The 24,174-nt window shown below is 36.5% G+C and overlaps 1 pseudogene; it reads right to left on the reverse strand.

Moving 5' to 3' along the window:
* Positions 1-10,292: 10,292 nt before the first annotated feature.
* On the reverse strand, positions 10,293-10,391 carry LOC132284358 (small nucleolar RNA R71; annotated as a pseudogene).
* Positions 10,392-24,174: the final 13,783 nt, after the last annotated feature.

Consider the following 24,174-nt stretch of genomic DNA (forward strand, 5'->3'; position numbering starts at 1 on the left):
TTGTTTTGGTAGCACATGCTTCCACCCACTTGGAAACATAATCAACGGCAAGGAGAATATATTGAAAACCATAGGATATAGGAAATGGACCCATAAAATCAATGCCCCATATGTCAAAGATTTCTACAATAAGGATATTGGTCAAGGGCATCATATCTCTTATTGACATTGATCCCATCTTTTGACATCTCTTACACGACTTACAAAAGTTGTAAGCATCTCTATAGATAGTGGGCCAAAAGTGCCCACTTTGAAGAACCTTCAAGGTGGTCTTCTTTGCACTAAAATGCCCACCACATGCAAGCGTATGACAAAACACACGAACACTTGGAATTTCGCTCTCCGGAATACATCTCCTCACAATTTGATCCGGACAGTAATGGTACAAGACAGGGTCTTCCCAATAATAATTCCGGATATTAACAAAGAAATGATTCTTCTCGTTCTTTGACCAAGAAGTTGGAAGTTTGCTAATTGCCAAATAATTCACAATGTCGGCAAACTAAGGCATTTGCCCATTAGAGATTTGAAAGAGTTGTTCATTCGGAAAAGAGTCATGAATAGGTGGGCTAGGGGAAAGTTCTTTCAATAACCTTGAAAGATGATCGGCAACCACATTTTCGGTGCCTTTCTTGTCCTTAATTTCAAAATCGAATTCCTAAAGAAGCAAAATCCATCTAATCAATCTAGGTTTTGTTTCCTTCTTTGTCAAAAGATGTCTCAAGGCAGTATGATCAGAATAGACAACAACCTTAGACCCTAAGAGATAGGACCGAAATTTATCAAGGGCATATACTACGACAATTAACTCTTTCTCGATAGTAGAGTAGTTCAATTGAGCTCCCGAGAAAGTTTTGCTTGCATAGTAAATGGCACATGGAAGCTTTCCTACTCTTTGTCCTAAAACTACTCCCATGGCATAATCTGAAGCATCACACATTATTTTAAACGGTAATGACCAATTGGGAGACTGCATAATAGGAGTGGATGATAACATGTCCCATAATTTATGGAAAGCGTCAAGGCATGCTTGATCAAAGACAAAAGGAGTTTCCTTGGCGAGAAGATTGCACAAGGGTCGACTAATTTTGCTAAAATCTTTGATGAAACGGCGATAGAAGCCGGTATGACCAAGAAAGGAGCGAATTTCTCTCACCGTAGAAGGTGGAGGTAATTCAGAAATGAGCTCAACTTTCGCTTTATCCACCTCAATTCCCTTTTTTGAGATGACGTGACCCAAAACAATACCTTCTTGAACCATGAAATAGCTCTTTTCCCAACTAAGAACAAAGTTTGTTTCACGACATCTTTTAAGTACCAAATTCAGATTCTTAAGGCATGCATCAAATGAAGACCCAAAGATAGAAAAATCGTCCATAAAGACCTCTAGATACTCTTCCACCATGTCCGAGAAAATTGACATCATACACCTTTGAAATGTGGCAGGGGCATTGCACAAACCAAATGGCATCCGTCTATAAGCAAATGTGCCAAAAGGATAAGTAAATGTGATTTTCTCTTGGTCTAAGGGGTCAAGGGCTACTTGATTGTAACCCGAATAGCCATCAAGAAAGCAATAGAATTGTTGCTCGGCCAATCTCTCTAGGATTTGATCAATAAATGGCAAAGGCAAGTGATATTTCCTAGTGGCAGTGTTCAACTTTCGGCAATCAATGCATACTCGCCATGAATTGGCGGTATGCTTAGAAACTACCTCACCTTTTGCATTTTCAACCACTGTAATTCCCAATTTCTTGGGAACTACTTGAGTTGGACTCATCCATTTGCTATCAGAGATTGGATAAATAATATCGGCATCTAAGAGCTTAACTACCTCTTTCTTAACCACTTTTTTCATATTTGGATTAAGTCTCCTTTGGGTATCCCTAAAGGTTTTGCATCCTCTTCCATAAGTATGCGATGCATGCAAATAGAAGGATCAATTCCCTTAAGATCCGCCACACTCCATCCTATGGCTTCCTTGTTCTCTTTAAGCACATTTAAGAGCGCATCTTCTTGGCCCTTTTCAAGACTTGAAGAGATGATGACCGGAAGAGTGTCTTTTGGGCCTAAAAATGCATACTTGAGATTGGAATGTAGAGTTTTTAGCTTAATAGTTGGTGGAGAGACTAAAGATGGGACTGGTGGAGTGTTAGAGAGTGGAGGGAGAGGTTCTATTGGAGTTTTTCAAGGTGGAAAATCCAAGCTTGCAATAGATTCCATGAGATTGCTTACTTCATTCATTGATTTTTATCATCAAACCCACAATTGCCATACATTTCAAGAAGACAAGAAGCAAGAGGATCATCGGATAGGAGAGATGAAAGGTTATCCTTGATTGGTTATTTCATAACCATGGTTGGAATTGACTCTTCAACAACCTCATCTAAAACATCTATAAGACAACACTCATCTTCATCTATGAGATGTTGACTTGCATTGAAAATATTAAGCTTAACCATCATATTACCAAAAGAAAAGTCTATAACCCCAGATCTACAATTGATGGTTGCATTTGCAGTGGCAAGAAATGGCCTTCCCAAGATAATTGGGATGTGGTTGGTAGGATTGTCAACCGGTTCAGTTTCAAGAACTACAAAATCAACTGGGAAGTAGAACTTATCAACTTTGATGAGAATATCCTCAACCATGCCCCTAGGTGTTTTGACGGATCTATCGGCCAATTGAAGCACCACTGAAGTTGGCTTCAACTCATTCAAACCTAGTTGGACATACACGGAGTAAGGAATTAAATTAACACTCGCTCCTAAGTCAAGAAGAGCTCTACGAACTTCATGATTTCCAATCACACAATAAATGGTCGGAGCACCGGGATCTTTGAACTTAGGTGGAGTGTTATGTTGAATGATGGAGCTTACTTTCTTTATGAGAAATACTTTTTTAGCGCCTTATCCCTTGCACTTCCTCTTTTGTGTGCAAAGATCTTTCAAACATTTTGCATAAGGCGGAATTTGCCTAATTGCATCCAAGAGAGAAAGATTTATGTTGACTTGCTTAAAAATTTCCATCATGTCATGAATTTTTCCTTCTTGCCTCCCAAAAGGCGAAGTCTCTTTTAAAGCATAAGGGAAGGGAGCTTTTGGCTCATAAGACCTAGCAACTAAAGGAATTGATGAAGAAGATGGAGAATTCCGATTAGGGACATTTTCATGCAAAGAAGTAGGAGTAGGATTGGAAACGGGATGGGTGACAACTTTTGGTTGCACCGGTTCACTATCTTCCTTTGGTTGTTCAACCATATTGTCAACTTGTCTACCACTTCTCAAAGTGGTGATGGCTTGCACTTGTGCCTGGGAAGAACACCCTGATGTGGAATTTGCTTCCACAAAGTGTTGAGCTTTTGGGTTCGTCTCGGGTAAACTAGGTAATTTACCCACTTCTCTTACATTTAATGTATTAACTATGGTCCCAATTTAGGATTCAAGTTTTTATATGGATTGAGAATTAGAATGCAACAAATTGGTGTTCATTTCTAAACTACCCAAAGCCACCAAAACCTTATCTTCTAATGTAGGATTGCTAGGAGGTTTATAAGGATAATGAGAATAAACTTGGGAATCATACATTTGAGGATGTGAGAAGTGATTCATTCTTTGGTGATGAGAAGAAGAAACAAATTCTTGAGAACTTCCATTCCTTTTATGAGGTAGAATGTATTTGCTTCGAAAATTTTTAGATTGATAAAGACTTGAGTTGTCATTCACATTGGAACATATGCACTTGAATAAGGATGAGCAAATGTGGCATTGACTTGTTCAAAATGTTTATTATACACATGTCCATGGGGACAATTAGAAGTAGTATGTAGAACACTTGAGCATGTCATGCAAGGCTCACAAGGATGAGAAACATGATGAAAAGGAAATGATTTGATAGCCGGTCTTTGACTCAACAAGAATTGATCAAGTTTTTAAGAAAAAGTCTTAACCTCGGCTACAATTTCCTTTGATTCTTCAATTTGACACACTTTTGCATTTTTCTCCTTTTTATTAGAGTCATGATCAAAACAAGAGGTGTGATATTTGTGCAAAGAGTTTTCACTCATTTTCTCAAAAAGGTGCCAAATATCATCTTCATGTTTTCCAAAAAATGAACCTTCACATGATGTATCAACTATGTCCTTGTGTATGTCAGATAGGCTTTCATAGAAATATTGGATAACTTGCCATTTTGGAATACCATGATGTGGACATTTTCTTAGCAAGTCATTCAATCTCTCCCAAGCCTCATGCAACAACTCCCCTTCCCTTTGAGAAAATTCTCTAATCGAAGCTCGCATTACATTGGTCAAGCTTACGGGGTAAATTTTTTTTAAAAACTCATTTTGCATTTGCATCCAGGATGTTATTGAATTTGCCCCCAAAGTGTTGAACCAATGCTTTGCTTTGTTTTTGAGTATGAAAGGGAAGAGAAGTAGTCTAAGAACTTCTTCCGAGACATTCATGTACTTCACAGTGGAGCATATTTCTAGAAATTCATTGAGATGTTTATATGGCTCCTCACCATCTAAGCCATAAAATAGTGGACACATTTGAATGGTCTCAGTCTTAATTTCCTATTGATTGGCCTCAAAATTAGGAAGCATGATGCAAGTTAGTGTATGGTATTCATGAAGATTATAATGATCACGAAGGATCATTGGAGGAATTGGAGCTTGAACTCTGGGAGGAAATTGATTGAAAGGAGGATGCTCCATGAAGTTCGGGTCTAAGTAACCAAGATGACCCTCTAGATTTTCCATTAGTTATGATGGGGTTGGTTAAGACTGCATGAAATTCAAGAAACAACAACAATGAAATCAACTAAGCAAACACTTCACCCCCGCAACAAATCAATCAACAAATCTCCACATACAATGATCCCATACTACCATGTTATCAACAATATGCAAAGAATAATAAAATTTCCTCCACGTGGGCTCATGATTTATCTAAGAATTGAAATAAGAAAGAGCTCACAAAGGGTCCTTTAGCACTTCAATTCAATTTTCAATTTTAGCCTTGTAATTTTTTTTTAGATTTTAACTTTTTCCTTGCTTTTGCTTAGCCCCTTGCTTGAAATGCTCATTTGCTCACCTTCTAACTCAATACACCTAGTCAAACAAGAACTAACACAATAAGTAACCAAAATGAAAATGAAAACAAAGTAAAGATATGATCAAAAGAGTACTAATTCCTAATTAATTCCACAAATACGATGTTGCCTTCACTTAATCCCCGGCAACGGCACCAAAAACTTGGTGTTGTGCTGTCCCCAATCCAAAGTTTGTGCACTAAAAGATAGTGGTATAGGGCTATGATGAATGTGGCCAAGTTTTACATTTAGAAATTGCCACTACTACCTTTCACTAAAAATAAAGTTAAGGCGAGTAGGGATCGTCCCAAGGTATTGGTGGGCCGTATTAGGTTGTGAAATCGAGATTAGGGTTAGTAGGTCGAGTGATCAAAAGATTGGTTGGTGGTTAAATTACACTAAGATGCAATTTAAACTAAAGTAGGCAATTAAATGTAATTGAGAGAAAATAAGAGTGAGATCTTGGGATTTAGAGATCACCACTAAGCAACACCTTTAATGAATGATTAATGAGGGGAAAACATGTATGGCAACAATAGTGTGTGTGTGTGGCTGTTTCAACAAACATGGATGACCAATTAAGTATATATTGTCTAAGCAACATGGTGGATAGCATAATATATCAAACTAAGCCATTAATCCTTTCTTTAAGCTCACAATCCAAACACATCACAAGGTTAGAGATATATGCTACTTGCTTTCATAAGTATGGAACATCAAACAATAAGCATGGACTGTCCTCCCATTTAACACCTAAACTACAACTACACTACAATTAAGCTAATAATATGAAATTAAACTAATTAAACTAAGGGAGAGGCACAATCCATCAAGAAATAAGTATGAACCATCAAATAAACCACAAGAGCATTCTATTAAGCACTATGTCTTGACAATCTCTAGATCTATAGCATTAATACACATAGACATGCATCAATAACACAAGAAATAGAGACAAACACATGAACATCTATTCTAGCATACATAGACATATAGATATAATGAAATGATCAATTGGAAGCATTAAACCACACAGATCATTGAATAAACAAGATCTATATATATAAATATGTCAAAACATCTATCACAATACAAATCCCCTAAAAAATACATAAATCAAGATGTATAAAGCATGCTTAGGGCTAAAGTCAAGAGGATGTCTAGCCACTCATGGAATGTGTCCTCCAAACCTCAAGGGCTAATTCCATAGTAGAGATTGCTCTTCTTCTTGGTTGATGGAAGAACTCTAAGCTTGTGTCTCTAGCCTCCTCCTTTCTTTTCTTCCTCACTAAGAATATGGAGATTGTGTCTCTAGTGTACATATCTACTATCAAGTATATGCTCTCAAAAATGGCTCATATTCCTTATATATGTAGGTTAAATGTCACCCCCAATGAGATAGGCTCGTACATTAATATTCCTTCCACTGATTGGATATGAGACAATTTTTAATGAGCTGGAAATTGGATTTTCTCGGGCTTTGGGAAGTTCGATCGATCGAACTTGTGGTGAGATCGATCGAACATGGTTGAGATCTATCAAATTTAAGCTGGATCGATCCTCTATGGCGATGCCTTTTTGGACAAAAACAAATCTGAGATATTTTGAAGATATTTTTGGGAAAGAGACAAATGTGGTAGGTAGGGTGGTACAACTGGATAAGATGGAATCTTTTCGATCAATTGGAAGAAAGTTGGATCGATTAAACTTTGTGGGATCTTTGGATAAGGACAAAAGAGCTTGGATCCATCTTGAAATGTTGAGATCGATGAACTTTCGATCGATCGAATATTTTCTGAGATCGATCGAACTTGCTGAATTTCTACCACTTGCTTCCTTTTGCTCCCACTTTACTCCTTTCTTTGATTCATCTCAAGATTGCTTCAATTATATTCTTATTTAGCTGAGTTAGTTTATTTTGGAGATAAGTACCTGAAAATGGAAATAATACAAAATCAATCTAAAGTGGGAAAATAAGATAGATAAAGGTTCTAGATTACCTAAGATTAAGGGGTTTAAATACGCACTTTTCAGCACTCATCAAAATGTATACCTTCATTGGTGATGCATTATTTAATTAAATAGATAAGTTACCTTTGGATATCTGATAAGCGCTGAAAAGTGCGTATTTAAACCCCTTAAGCTTAGGTATTCTAGGACCTTTATCTGTCTTATTTTTCCGCTTTAGATTGATTTTGTATTATTTCCATTTTTAGATATTTATCCCTGAAATTAGCTAACTCAGCTAAATAAGAGCATAATTGAAACAATCTTGAGATGAATCAAAGAAAAGAGTAAAGTGGGAGCAAAAGGAAGCAAGTGGTGGAAATTCAGCAAGTTTGATCGACCTTAGGAAATATTCGATCGATCAAAAGTTCATCGATCTAGACATTTCAAGATGGATCCAAGCTCTTTTGTCCTTATCCAAAGATCCCACAAAGTTTGATCGATCCAACTTTCTTTCGATCGATCGAAAAGATTCTATCTTATCTAGTTGTACCACCCTACCTACCACTTTTGTCTCATTCCCTAAAATACCTCAGATTTGTCTTTATCCAAAAAGGCATCTCCATAGAGGATCGATCCAGCTTAAGTTCGATAGATCTCTGCCATGTTCGATCGATCTCACCACAAGTTCGATCGATCGAACTTCCCCAAGCCTGAGAAAATTTAATTTCCAGCTCATTAAAAGTTCTCTCATATCCAATCATTGGAAGGAATATTGGTGTACAAGCCCAACTCATTGAGGATGACATTTAACCTTCCTATATAAGGAATATGAGCCATTCTTGAGAGAGGAGACATATATACACTAGAGACACAATTTCCATATCATATTCTTAGTGAGGAAGAAAGGAAGAGAGGAGGCTAGAGACACAAGCTTGGAGTTCTTCCATCAACCTACAAGAGGAGCAATCTCTACCATGGAGTTAGCCCTTGAGGGTTAGAGGACACCATCCATGAGTGGCTAGACATCCTCTTGGGGCTAGAGTTAGCCTTAAGCATGCTTTCTACATCTTGATTTATGTGTTTTTGAGGGGATTTGTATTGTGATACATGTTTTGACATATTTATATACATAGATCTTGTTTATTCAATGATTTATGTGGTTTAATGCTTCCAATTGATCATTTCATTCTATCCATATGTCTATGTATGCTAGAATAGATGTTCATGTGTTTGTCTCTAGATTTTGTGTTATTGATACATGTTTATGTGTATTGATGCTATGGATCTAGAGATTGTCAAGATATAGTGTTTAATAGAATACTCTTGTAGTTTATTTGATGGTTCATTCTCATTTCTTGTTGGATTGTGCCTCTCCCTTAGTTTAATTAGTTTAAATTCATGTCATTAGCTTAATTGTAGTGTAGTTGTAGTTTAGATGTTAAATGGGAGGACAATCTATACTTATTGTTTGATGTTCCATACTTATGAAAACAAGTAGCATATGTCTCTAACCTTGTGATGTGTTTGGATTGTGAGCTTAAAGAAAGGATTAATGGCTTAGTTTGATATATTATGCTATCCACCATGTTGCTTAGACAATATATACTTAATTGGTCATCCATGTTTGTTGAAACAACCACACACACACACTATTGTTGCCATACATGTTTTCCCCTCATTAATCATTCATTAAGGGTGTAGAAAAGTTATGCTTAGTGGTGATCTCTAAATCCCAAGATCTCTTTCTCTTATTTTCTCTCTGTTACATTAAATTGTTTACTTTAGTTTAAATTGCATCTTAGTATAATTCAATCACCAACCAATCTTTTGATCACTCGACCTACTAACCCTAATCTTGATTCCACAACCTAATACGACCCACCAATCCCCTGGGACGATTCCTACTCGCCCTAACTATATTTTTAGTGAAAGGTAGGAGTGGCAAATTATAAATGTAAAACTTGGCCACACTCATCTTAGTCCAAAACATCTCTTTTTACAAGCTTTGGTCCAAACACCACCAAGTTTTTGGTGCCGTTGTTTGGGATTGATTGAAGGCAACGTTGTATTTATGGAATCAACTAGGAATTAGTACTCTTTTGATCGTGTCTTTACTTTATTTTTATTTTCATTTTGGTTACTTATTGTGTTGGTTCTTGTTTGACTAGGTACATTGAGCTAGAAGGTGAACAAAGGAGCATTTTAAGGAGCTAAGCAAAAACAAGGAAAAAGCTAAAATCTAAAAAATTTGCAAGGCTAAAATTGAAAATTGAATTGAAGTGCTAAAGGACCCTTTGTGAGCTCTTTCTTAACTCAATCTCTAGTTAAATCGTCGGCTAACGTGGAGGCTTGTATTTCAATTCTTATATAAATCGTGAGCCCACGTGGAGGTAATTTTATTATTCTTTGCATATTATTGATATCATGGGAGTATGGGATTATTGTATGTGGAGGAAGTTTGATAATTGATTTGTTGTGAAGGTGAAGTGATTGTTCATTGCTTGTTACTTGTTGTGTTTTGTTGTGCATACATGGTCTTAGATCATTGAAACCTACTCTTGTCCCTCTTAATTACCATCTTGAATCCATTGTTTGAAACCCTAAGGGAAGAGGAAGTTCTAGTCAATCCATTTCATCAATGGAAGTACATAATGAGGACCATGTGGAGGACTATGGTTACATAGACCAACAAAGTATCCTCTACCCCAATGTGTATCATGATAACATACAAGTACCATTAGGCATGCCAAGGCCATTCATTCACCCACCACAACAACAAGGCCAAGTTCCATTGGGAATGCCAAGGCCAATGTATGCTCCACAACCTCCCATAATTCAAGGCAATCAAGGTGCCCATGTTGCACCTCCAATTGCCAATCCTCCCATTGCTTTAAGAGATCACTATGTGCCTAATGAATAGAATGCACCCACATGCATTCAATTGCCACCATTTAGAGCACACCACTAGGAGATTAAACCACAGACCATTCAAATGGTTCCTAACTATCATGGACTTCCTAGTGAAGAACCTTACAAACATTTAGATGAGTTTCTTGAAGTATGTTCCACCGTGAGATACACGGATATGCCGGAAGAGGTCTTAAGGCATAAACTTTTCCATTCACCCTTAAAGACAAGGCAAAATACTGGTTTAACAATCTTAGGCCTTTTTCAATAACTTCTTGGGCTGAAATGCAACAAGTGTTCTTGAAGAAGTACTATCCGGTTTCTAAGACCAATGCTATGAGAACCTCAACTCGAGAGTTTTCACATGGGGATAGGGAAACGTTCCATGAGGCATGGGAAAGATTCAATGAATTACTTAGGAAGTGTCCACATCATGTCATGCCCAAATGGTAATTAGTTTAATATTTCTTTGAAAGTTTATCCGATAATTACAAGGGCATGGTTGATGCTTCCATGGGTGGCTTTTACATTGATAGGTATGAGGATGACGTGTGGCGTCTTTATGAGAGCATGAGTAAAAATTCTTTGAATCGAATTTTATTTTCTAAGAATGGTAGGAATTCAAGTGGAAGGAAGAGTGTTGTCTTACATTAAGTTGACCATTCCAATGAAATAGCTGCCGAGATTAAATCCTTATCTCAAAGGTTTGATCAATTCTTAATCAACCAAAACTCGGCAAATCAAGTATCTTCCGTCCCTAACCATTTCCATCATATATCCAATGAATTATGTATGACTTGTTCAAGTGTTTTACATTCTACTTCCAATTTTCCCCATGGACATGTCCAAAGTGAGCATTATGAACAAGTCAATGCAGCTTTTGTTAATCAAGGGAACAATCCTTATGGTAATCACTAAATTCTAGTTGGATGAATCACCCGAACTTCTCTTGGAGAAACCAAGGGGAAGGCTCAAACCCTCCCCAAGGTGGTTTTCAAGAGAAGTATGTTTCACCTCCGATGCAAAGCCAAGGTTCCCAAGGTTTTAGATCATCATTTCAATCACAAAGAAATCAATTTTCTAATTCTCATTTTCCTAATCAACCATCATATTCTCAAGGAAATTCTAGGAGTCCTGCTTTTGAAGAGAAAGTTTTGACCGCTCTAGGCACTCTAGAGGCGAATACTCAATTGCTTCATTCTCATTCTCAATCTATTGCTAAGCTAGAAAACCAAGTAGGGCAAATAGCTAGTTCTTTAAATGCTAGAGAGAAAGGGAAAATGCCTTTGAATGCCCCACCCAAGCAATAATGTGTTGTGGAGACTCATTCCTCATCAAAAGGTCACATAATTGAGCATGTCAATGTGGTAACTACCTTGAGAAGTGGGACGATTATGGACAACCAAGTAGGCATGTCCAATGAAGAGAGTGAACCGGCGCAACCCAAAGTTGACACCCGTCCCATTTGACATTCTATTCCTCCTTCATTGCATATGCATGATCTTTCAAATGAGAATGTGTTGAAAAGCAATTTGAAAACTGATTTGATGAAAAGTGATTTGCAAAATGATTTCAAAACTTCTTGTGTTGAAGAGACTTCAAAGAAAATTTCTGAAAATTTTTTTGAGCCAAGAGCTCCATTTCCGGATGTCTTAAAAGGATCCATTTCAATTGATAAGCAAAATACCAAAACAAATAAAATTATGGATGTGTTTAGGCAAGTGAAAGTCAATCTTCCACTTTTGGATGTAATCAAGCAAATTTTGGCTTATGCCAAGTTTTTAAAAGACTTATGCACCCAAAAGAGGAAGAACAAAAGCCAAGCACCTAGGAAAGTGGTCTTAACCGAGCAAGTAAGCTCAATTTTGCAGCATAACACTCTTCCAAAGTTCAAGGACCCCGGTTCACCTACCACTTCATGCATCATTGGTGACCATGTCAATAATTGGGCTCTCTTAGACTTAGAAATAAGTGTTAACCTTCTTCCATACTTGGTATATATCAAATTAGGCTTAGGAGACTTGAAACCGACGTCGGTGGTTTTGCAACTTGCCGACCAATCCATCAAAAAGCCTAGGGGTATCATTGAGGACGTATTGATTAAGATTGATAAATTTTTCTTCCCCGTTGATTTCGTTGTCATTGACATGGAACCGATCCCGAATCCTAAAAGCCAAATTCCCGTTATCCTTGGCCATCCTTTCTTGGCAACCACGAATGCCAACGTTAATTGTAGGACGGGGATAATGAAGATCTCATTTGGCCACATGAAGGTGAAGTTGAATATCTTCAATCCGACCCCCAATTCATTTGACAAGCATGAAGAAGTGAATGTTGTAGAGAAATATCATGACCATGAATGTGAAGGAATAGAGCCTTTGTGTGAAACCAAAATTTCAAAAAGTTTATCTTCAACCCTGAATTCCAAGAAAGTAGTTTCAAAATCTTGTTTTGAAAGGGCATGGAAGCCCAAAGATCACTTTGACCAAGGACCAAAAATTTCTTTTGAGCCTAATCCAACAAGTTCTCTAGGGAACCATTTGTTGGGTGGAGTTCAAAGCACTTATCACCCCATCAAGGAGGGGATGCACTACAAGATGTTTAATCCGGGCTAAAAGAGCCCAACGCCTTGTTAGAGACGTTAAAGACTAGTACATTTCGTAGGGTGTCATAACCTTATTCCTCCCTTATTTCTATTTTAAATTTCATTTCTTATGAAGTCTAGATATTTGCTTTAGGTTCATATGCATTGCTAGGAACTGTGATTAGGATTGCATGCACTTTCATGTTAAAAATGGACATTTTGCATTAGTTTGATCGATCTCCAAGGATGTTTGATCGATCAAACTCTATACTTGCATCCAACCTGCATCCAATCACCTCTCTGTCCAATCGTTCGAAGAAAACCTGCATATTTCAGCTCGCTGTCCCATCGTTCAAACTTGTTCCTAGATCGATCTTTAGTTCTTCGATCGATCCAACTTCATCTTGGATCGATCTACAGTCTCAACACTTAGAAAAATTTTAAACCTGTATCTAACCTGCATCAAAAAGCCTCTCTGTCCCATCGATCGAACATGTCTGCAGGTTTTTGCATGTTCGATCGATCGGAGTTCATCTGAGATCGATCTTGGAGAGATCGATCTTTGTTCTTTGATTTACTGTTTTGATTTAAGTTTGATTTTTGTTTTGAATTTTAAATTTAAAAAAATAAAAATAAAAATAAAAAACAACAACAACAACAACAATTTTGTCTTTTAGTGAGGAGAGATCGATTGAAGTTCGATTGATCTGAGAATTCAGTTCGATCGATCTAACTGGTAAAGGAATGTTTTTAAAAATCAAACCTAGGGTTATTAGATCGATACCACAGATCGATCTAACACCCTTATCTTCGTCCCTCGCCACTGTAACTCACTTCCCAACCTCTGGCAAACCCTCCCGCGACTCTATCTCATCTCGAATCTCTCTCCCTCATCTCGGATCTCAGATTTCATCTCCCTCTTATCTCATCTCTCGGTTTTGGGTAAGTTTGAGATCCCTTTTTTGATTCAAGCTTTATCTTCATGAATCCATGCTTTATATGTTAGATCTAAGGTGTTTTGATGATGATTATTGCCATATATGAAGCTTTGAACCTTTGTGTATATATGTATATATATCGTTTTATATTTTTGATTTTAATTCTTGATTTTAGGGGTCACGGGCCAAAGAAAGTGACCAAATTTGTCGATTTGTTGTGTTGTGTGTCCCACAAGCTTGCTCGTGAGGCCCCTGTGCCATCCAAGTCATAAATTTGTGACTTTAATAATTTCACCTCATAGTTCGATCGATCGAACTTTTTCTCAGATCGATCTATTACAGATCGATCTTACTTATTCAAGATCGATCAAACTTGCATCGATCTCACATTTTTGTGATCGATCAAACTTTACAGATTTGTATATACACTTCATACACCATCTCTTGTGTTTCATGCTATCTCATACATGCCCAATGCCTGTGTTTTCCACATTGGATCCATTCCATACTTATACTGTTTAGCATGCTTCACATCATGTCACTCATTCTTTGTCACTTGCATAGATTCATGTTCCTTATCTATTTTTTCTATCTTATTTGACATACATGATTCTATAAACTGTGTTTAAATTCTTTATACTGACACTGACTTCCCTTTTTGAGTTTTCCTTTTATTTTGCAGGCCATGGCTTGGGTCAAGACTGTTGCCCGAGAACATTATCACCATAGAGCTAGGCGGAGATTAGACGATCAGGTAGGTCCATCTCACGTTCAGGACTCCATTCACGAGCCAGAGCCAGAGCCCTATCATATTTAGGAGGAGCCAGCAGAGCCTACTACACCTTAGTCTCTATCCGCTAACAGTAGACTACAGTCTTCGGCTGAGGCATCTTATTCACATACTGATGCTGAGGCTGAGCATATACCATCTCTATCCCCACCACCAGCTCAGCCAGCCCAGAACTTAGACCTGCCATTGTCGAGATATTCACGCCTTCAGGTGACGCATGAGTCGGTCTTCGATATAGACTTCTTCTCCCGGTCTATTCTTACCAGAGCAGCATATGACGACATAGACCAGAGGGGCATTTTAGCCATATTAGCCCCTGTTACTTATCCAGTGTACCCGAGGTTGGTCTGGATGTTCTTCCAGAACCTCTGACCTGCCCCGAGTAACCTGGCAGAGCTGCGAACTACCATTGATGGCCACCGTATCAGTATCACTGTGGGCACTCTATCCAGATCATGCCGATGTCGACATATCTGCCCTCCCGATCTCCAGACTACATATCCTACTCTGTGGAGGCCTTCTTATGCAGACATGGTAGTGGCACTCACAGGTTACTATGCAGGTGGCGAGACTTTTGCTACTCAGACTTATCTGCGAGACGACCTTTAGTTCTTTGATTCGGTGCTATTCCGAAATGTTTTCATGGTCGGCCACAAGATATAGAGGCACGGCGACTACCTGACAGCTCTGTACATCTTCTATACAGGGCGTTGGCTATCCATTCCTGTGCTCATCTGGAGCGTTATGATGAAGTTGTATGTTGATCACATTAGCAAGGCCAAGCCCAAAAGGGCTAAGTATCTCCCTTCCGGCCATCTCATTACACAAATTTTGAGAGACCAGCGCTATCCCTTCCAGCCACGGGAGCGTACTGAGTCTGGGGCTTGCTTGTTCCAGAAGAAGGATTGGGATAAGAGCTACAAGGCTCTTTTCAAGAGTCTACAGAACGATGTTGTAGAGGCAGCTGAGGAGCTTGAGAGAGAGGAGATGGAACAGGCAATGGACAATGTACCAGTCGATCCGGCTGCCATGCATATGGATATTGATTTGGAGTAGGACCCAGAGCATCACTCTCCAGTTGGGTCGCCCATTCATGATGAGGAGCAAGCTCAGGATCATCATTCTCCCGATCCAGCAGCACCTGAGGGTCTAGTTCAGATACCCAGATTCGGAAAGCGTCTTAAGACTCTAGAGGATGGCATGGTTTCCATCCGGGCTGATATTATTTCACTCCATACGGATGTCATAGCCGCATTGCGAGATCTATCCAGAGACATCCGCGGAGTATGCTCTGCCCGTCCTTCCTCCTCCACTTGATATTTCCATATATTCTTCTCCTATTATATATCTGTGATATCTGCCATATTTTTGCTACCGTTATATACTTGCGGCCAGTCTGTTGGCCTAGACACTGGATGTACTATACTATACTTTATTTCTCTTTTATGCATACTTTGTTTTTGGATGTCATATATGCGAATTAATATATCTGTCTATGATTGACTCCATCAGGTGCATCCCAGTGACTTCAGTGAGAGAGGGTACTGCTCGAATTTTTCAGGACCACCCCTTTTTCCTATCTCCTTACTTCAATTTCTTATCCCATTTACACTTGCATGTCCACTGTGCACCTGTTATTATCCCATTTGTTGTCTAATGAACTTTTATCCAGTGCCATCTTTTCAGGACCACAGTTAATCCTAAGTTTAGGGGGGCTATGCCACCTACTTTGGATACTAGTGTCCCGGCCATTTTTTACTTAGCTGCACTGGTATACTCTTTCCTTTGTTCTCTTTGCACATTAAGGATATTGTGCCATTTAAGTTTGGGGGGTAATGGCGTTAATTACAATATTTGCTTTAATTTCAAAATTTTGAGCATGACTGCTGTATTTGAGGAATTTTCTATGATTAGTCCATAACTAGCAATGATTTTGATCTTTTGAGGACTATATTGCTTAAAATTTAAAAATTGCTTAACTTGAGAGTCCAATAATCCTTGTATGCCTTGTGGATGCCATTTAGGAGTAAATTTTTCGAAAGATTGATATCATACTTGCACTTGTGGTCCACATCATCCTGATTTTGTGATTGTTTTGAGATTCACTCTACTATTCTACACTAGTACAGGCGCATATTAGCATTCATTTGTGGGGTACATGCTTTGTTGATTATTATGATACCCCCGAATTTTTGAATGCGGGTTGGCCAGGCCCACGCCCGAATACTCGAGGATATTAAAAACAAATTGGCAATAAACGAACACAGAGTACAAAAGAATAAAGAAGAAAAAATAAAATGCTGACAAGAAACTAAAATGATAATCTAATAATAAACCTCAGAATATATTTTCATTAATTAATAAACTCTTCTGATACAACTAATCCTCCAAAATACAATTCGGAAATCCATACTGTGTGGACCCCTAGAAAATTCAAGCTAAAAATGACAGCAATAACTATCTAAATCAGGAAAATGAATCATAAAGGAACTCCTATGTAGCATCGGAAAAATGAAGTAGGCTGATCCCTGCTCGGCACGAACAACCTCTACTCCTGACGAATACCTGAAAAATAATGGTGGGTCAGGCCCACAAACAAGTTCTACTCTACTACAGTCCAAGCAGAGATCCAATACACGTATACATCCTAGTCAATCCAATAGTAACTAGTAGTCCGTATATATATATATATACACGATAAAGGAACCTCACTAGACTATAGGGTTGTCTCAACCTGAATAATAGGTAACATGCAAAATGCACATATAGTGGGCATGAGTAACCAGACTTACCAGGGTACATAACTACACTATATCTAGCTACACATCCCTGGCGATATACGCGCCCTAACCACTAATCCTGAGACTTATCATGGCACCATACTTATATATATATAATTTAGTAACCATCCTATCCAGTATAAATTAATCATCCATAAGTCGTTCAACTTGTTCAGCTAACCTGACTTGAATATAAGTAGGACTTAACATTTTAGTTAATCTATTCCTTTATATAATAAATTAATCCTCCATAAGTCATTCAATTGGTTCAGCCGACCTGACTTGAATATAAGTAGGGCTTAACATTTTAGTTAATCCATTCCCTTATATAAAATAGGTAGGACTTAACTGATAACTTAATCCGTCCCTAGAATGCCACCGTCCCATACCGGTGCATTAAACCACACAATCCAACAATTAATGTAACAATTAAGGAAATACATCAAACAATTCAGAAATAACTATAATAATATGATATCAAGTTATCACAAAATAGGAATGACTTATTATTTATTTAAATTTCCTACATCATATGTCCTACACAAACTGAATCTTATACATGATGATATTTTATTATACCGTCAAATAAGCATTTCCATATCCAATTCATCCTACACATTTAATCTCAATTGCTAAAACATTTAAAAAGATTAAATCCATCCATTTGTTTAAAACATTCAAATAGCAAGCGTCATTATGATTGAGTCTATTTTAATTTATTTAAACCCAAACTAGTTCTTATTTAATGTTCAGGAATCCTAGGCATGTTTCTACGTTCCATCATTCCACAAATATGAAAAATACATAATTTAAACATATAAAAATTCATTTGAGAAAATCAAATCAAAATCATGCATTTATCAATTCATAACACAAGAACAGATGTGAACCAATTTTATAAAACCTATGTTCTAATCCAATTAAACATGCATAATTATTTAATTTTATGTGTTTAATAAATCCTGAAATTTCCTAGGCATGTACAGAAACATGAATCAAAGGGAAAGAGATAGAAGAAGAACTTGCCTTAAACTTTCGGATCAGAAGTTAAACTTCTTCTTCCTTGATCTTCTCTCTACAGGGTTTTTCTCCTCCTTCCTTTCTTTTCCTCCTTCCCTCTCTAACTCTCTCTCTTTAGAATATATCAAGTGAATATTTCTAACCCCCTTTTACAACCTATAGTTATATAATTATAGGCTAAATAAAATAACCCTAACCCTTTTCCTAATCCAAGTTAACTTAAAAAAATAAAAATAAAAATATTAAAAAAGTAAGTAAAATATGTTCAGTATATAATTTATGTATATCTTTATTAACTAAATAAATTATACACATCCCATTATCTTTTAATGGATTATCCAATAATACTTAAGTTACCATAATATTATAAAGTAACTTAAAACATAACACGTATCAAAGCTATGTATATTTTTAATAAAACATATACATCAGATTGAATATTACTACCCAAGTTACCATAAAAGTAATTAATAAATTACTTTCCCTTTTATATATATTAAAAAGGTAAGTAAAATATGTTACGTATATAATTTATGTATATCTTTATTAAATAAATAAATTATACACATCCCATTATTTATTAATGGATTATCCAATAATACTCAAGTTACTATAATATTATAAAGTAACTCAAAACATAACACGTATCAAATCTATATATATTTTTATTATTTAAATATAAAACATATACATCAGATTAAATATTACTACCCAAGTTACCATAAAAGTAATTAATAAATTATTTTCCCTTTTATATATATTAAAAAGGTAAGTAAAATATGTTACGTATGTAATTTATGTATATCTTTATTAAATAAATAAATTAGACACATTCCATTATTTATTAATGGATTATCCAATTATACTTAAGTTAACATAATATTATAAAGTAACTTACAACATAACACGTATCAAATATATGTATATTTTTATTATTTAAATATAAAACATATACATCAGATTAAATATTACTACCCAAGTTACCATAAAAGTAATTAATAAATTACTTTCTCTTTTATATATGTATATAATATATATCTATATATATATATATGCACAACTATCCATAGGTAATAATCCATACACATCCAACCTCCTATCCAAGTAGTCCATAGGACCCAATTGATTGGCCCATTACTACTAACTATAACCGTAAAAGAAAAATAAAATAAAATAATAAAATAAAAGAAAACATTTAATTTACAATTAATCAAAATATCATTTAAGCACATAATCTAATTAAACAATTAACCCATAGACAAATACAAATAATACATAGACACATAATCAAATAATTAAGTAATACCTAATTCAATTAAACACATAAACAATTAGTCAAATAATCAATTAAATAATTAAAAATACGATAAAAACAATTAAATAAATACCGAGACTATCATTTTAAAATTAGGGGTATTACAGTTTTTCCCCCCTAATAAAAGGAATTCCGTCCTCGGAATTCGCCCTTACTTTCTTCCATTATGCTTGGAAACTGTGAGCGAAAAACATCCTCCTATTCTCAAGTAGACGCAACCTCACTATGAGGGCTCCACTTAACTCCAATATACCAAGTGGTATACAGGGTTCCTATATTTTAAGAAACACAATAATCCTACAATGCATAGGTTGTATCAAACAATAACGTAATCCTCCCATGTCGACCAGGGAATGATCTACATACCTCCAAGTGCCATGGAATATACGCACAAACTCCTATGTACCCAGCGCTAATAATTTGGTAACGCTAATTCAGAGGCGGCTGCCTCAATTACGAAACACAATCCTTTAAAAGTCAATGTAATAAGTAAAATTAACCTTTTCTCTAAAAATCGTCTTTTTTCCTACATGGAAAACAGAACGAGCAAACTACTCCCTGATAGAAAAACTCTAGTATACGAGTTCAACTATTTACAACATCTCACTGTCGCCTTCCAACCGCACGTAGTTCAAGACAAAGGGAAGTATATCTTTCCGACATATTGTTAAATGAAGTCGAGGTCTGATTGTACAACCCTTACTTCCATTGCCAACTAACAAATGAGAGGTATGCATTGTGAAAGATACAAAACCTCCAAAGTTGTCACACTAACCTCCTTGTGCCAACAATATCACATACAAAATTCTGACAAGTGAAGTAAACACTTCCAACTGTCCATGAAAATCTAGGATATACGCCTCAAACATATCATTTGTGGTCTAATTTAATCTCTCGATTAATTCCTTCGTCTATATATATGAAGTAGAGCTGCTGCTCCAAAATCTTCATAAAGCTCCTTCGAAATAGCACTTTGCATCCACTAATATGGACATCCACATGCTATAACACCACTATCATTGAACTATAGAACTACTATGAAGTTCTAAAATAAGCATCACTTAAATTTATGTCCTCAAGCGATCTTTCTCAATCCACCACTCGGATTCCATATGGAAAATTGAAATTCCAAATCAATGTCGATCCTTCCCACCGACCGTCACTCCTATTTAATTCAACTTCCATATTTGTTATAGGAAGTGGCTAAAGATTCCTATGATATCCGATGATCAACTTTCCACCTTTGTAGCAGGTTTTACACTTAGGGCAATTATATATGCATCTTTATCCGTATCTGTTCACCAAAACTGACATTTGATGTCATGATGTACCTTCTAACCATCTGAGCACACCGAGAAAAATTATAAACTTTCTAGCTCAGTCGCCCGACCGTCATATCACTATATACAGAAACTACTAAATCCTCCTCGAGTACCTTAAACTCCATCTGAGTAAGGTAACACCGTCTCCAAGGTCAGCTCTAATATTCAAAGTTGACCTTCTCAACTACCGTAGTAATAACAAGTGTTATTATTACACCTGCTATAAATGCATCTGATAACTTAACAACTAACCGAAAGATTTAAATATTCTATCGTTTGTTGAGAGCATCTATTTACATCATTACTTCCACCAGACAGAACTTGATATAAAGTGTGAATCACCACTCAAATCCATCTAAACCATCTCGTGATCCATTCTATTCGTATGAACTGAAGTTCTACCAGTTTGAAATAGACAAGAATCAAGCTGACCTAATGTATCAGTCAACCAATATCCCATCTAGAATCCTGACCCTTGTGTAAAATCAGAAATCCCACAACTAAATCTGTAAAATGCTCTCTCATTTCCACTTTAGTATAAGAAATGGCTGCAAAGGATCTAGTGATCTTTGATGGTCCATCTCTACTATCTAATAAATATTAATCTTGGAGAGAAATCACTATGTCCCTTCTCCTGCCTATCGTGAAGCATCATGTTTCCACCAGAATGAAGAACTAAAAGTTGTGAAACTCAGTCCATACATTCTCCATCCAATTTGTCTATAGAAAGTACCGTTAGTCCGGTACCACCAGTTTTCGTCTGTACCCAACGTTTAAATTGGAGCATCTTCAAAAGCGAATTCTGTAACTAAATCTATCCACCACTGATCCGTGATAAATTTGCCGATATTGAAAATCAATCGGTAATTCTGTTTATCAATAGTCAATTATGACTTTAGCTCAACAAAAGTCAACAAACTACGACATTTCCATACATACAATGCATCTCATCTTTATATAGGTGTTGGTCTCACCATCTTGTCTTTGACACACACTGTTTCTTTAAGATAAGTTAATGACAATCTGACTTCTTTGTCGAACTTCAAAAGAATATGAAATTTTTCCATCCTCTACATAAGTTATCAATTTCCTAGCAACAGCTAATTGTTGCAAATTGTGACAAAAAAAATATTTCCATATTATTTATGGAAATGAAGGGACTTAGTTTTCTCCTCCATATGCAACACCGGAAAATTCCTCCTAATGACACACCCTCGTGAATAAATTCTTGATTAAGAATTTTCTGATGAATATTTATTAAGTCTCCTATCCTCACTTGGTGTCATTCCAGTAAGTACTTAATCCAGTACTAAATCCTCCTTCTGACTTGATAACAACTTCTGAAATTTTCAAGAAGATGTTCAGCAAATCCAGCACCTTTGATAAATCATCATGGCATTACAGTGATCTTTATTTACCACTACCTCACGCATACCAAAACATTAACAACCACCAATATCATGGCGTTGTAATCTGATACGAATCCATACCTAACGGAAAGTATATCAAACTAATCGTTCTAAATTGTTTGACTCCTAGTGATGGTTTAATTATCCCATCCCAAAACACACCATAATGACACATGTCCAGGTCCAATAGATTGGTTAGATTTATATGTATCTACCAAATCCTACGACCATACGCTCACAAATCTAGCGTAAATAGCGCTATTACTCCATGTTATTAAAACAATAGTTGGCTAATCACACACTTGTGTCTCCAACTAAATCACATACCAAATCCAAAGTAATTAACAAAATAAATAAATAAAACACGTATGATAAACACAATAAAACAAAATATACTCCTACTTAGGACATCGTTCTTTCTTGAAAAGAAAGTCTCCTTTGAAATCAACCTTAATAAATTGTTTCAAAATTTCCTTTTATAGTTTCGTAAATAATCATCCAACCTCGAAACATATCCTTTAAAACATAGCTTAAAAATACAAATGTTTGCCTAAGCAAATACCAAGGGCTTAACCCTCATCCTTCTTATATGCGGAATGTAAACTGTTTAACTTGACTTTATAAAGCAAATTATAACGTCACAATATAATACCAATGTCCTCTTGTATGTGATTTAAAAATTATATATTTCATTTTGATAATAACACATCCGATCCCCAAACTCCTGAAAAATACTTCTTATATACCTCTTTTAGAGATGATAAGAAAGCTTAATTATTTGTAAATTGATCAACCCCAATTCTACTACTAACATTCGCTACACTACTAGCAATTCAAAGCACCTCGCGCGATCATCCATCTTCAAGATTTAGTACCCTCTCTATTGGATACACATAAATCTTCTCCATTAGGATCTTCTTCAGCTCATACTCCTCCCTTGTCTCCTTTTTAAGATCAACTGAAGTCCTGTTGGCCCCGATATGCGGTGACCTATCACGTACACCTAAATCCTTCCTTGGCTTATACTTTTAAAGTAACACCAAGTGAACCTAAACCATCAATCCCTAACTCTGCCTTCTGGCAACGAAATCGATAACGTACTCCTTTACTCTTTTGGGTCTTTATCGCTTTCGCCTTGAACCCATTCTTTTTCTAGTGCAAACTATTCTATGACTAAAAAATATAATTGACATCAGCTCCTCCTAACAAACCGTAAATAGAGTACAACGAATCCTAATACGGGCTTAAAGTTTTAAGAGACGCAACAGGTAAGTCACATAACGAAAGATACTCCTAAGGACACTTGAACCTGGAGTGCTCTGATACTAACTGTGATACCCCCAGATTTCTGAATGCGGGTTGGCCAGGCCCAAGCCTGAATACCCAAGGATATCAAAAACAAATCGGTAATAAACGAATACAGAGTACAAAAGAATAAAAAAGAAAAAATAAAATGCTGACAAGAAACTAAAATGATAATCTCATAATAAACCTCAGAATATATTTTTATTAATTAATAAACTCTTCCGATACAACTAATCCTCCAACATACAATTCGGGAATCCATACTATGTGGACCCCTAGAAAATTCAAACTAAAAATGATAGCAATAACTATCTAAATCAGGAAACTGAATCATAAGGGAACTCTTATGTAGCATCGGAAGAATGAAGTAGACTGATCCCCGCTAAGCACGAACAACCTCTACTCCTGACGAATACCTGAAAAATAATGGTGGGTCAGGCCCACAAACAAGTTCTACTCAACAACAGTCCAAGCAGAGATCCGAAACACGTATACATCCTAGTCAATCCAACAGTAACTAGTAATTCGTATATATATATATACACACTAAAGGAACCTCACTAGACTATAGGGTAGTTTCAACCTGAATAGTAGGCAACATACAAAACGCACATATAGTAGGCATGAGTACCTAGACCTACCAGGGTACACAACTACACTATATCTAGCTACACATCCCTGGCGATATACGCGCCCTAACCACTGATCTTGAGACTCAAGCTCATATCATGGCACCATACTTATATATATATAATTTAGT

Source organism: Cornus florida, unplaced genomic scaffold (genome assembly GCF_030987335.1).
Source record: "Cornus florida cultivar Cherokee Brave unplaced genomic scaffold, ASM3098733v1 CherokeeBrave_3.0.0_Hap2_Chr01, whole genome shotgun sequence".
NCBI lineage: Eukaryota > Viridiplantae > Streptophyta > Magnoliopsida > Cornales > Cornaceae > Cornus > Cornus florida.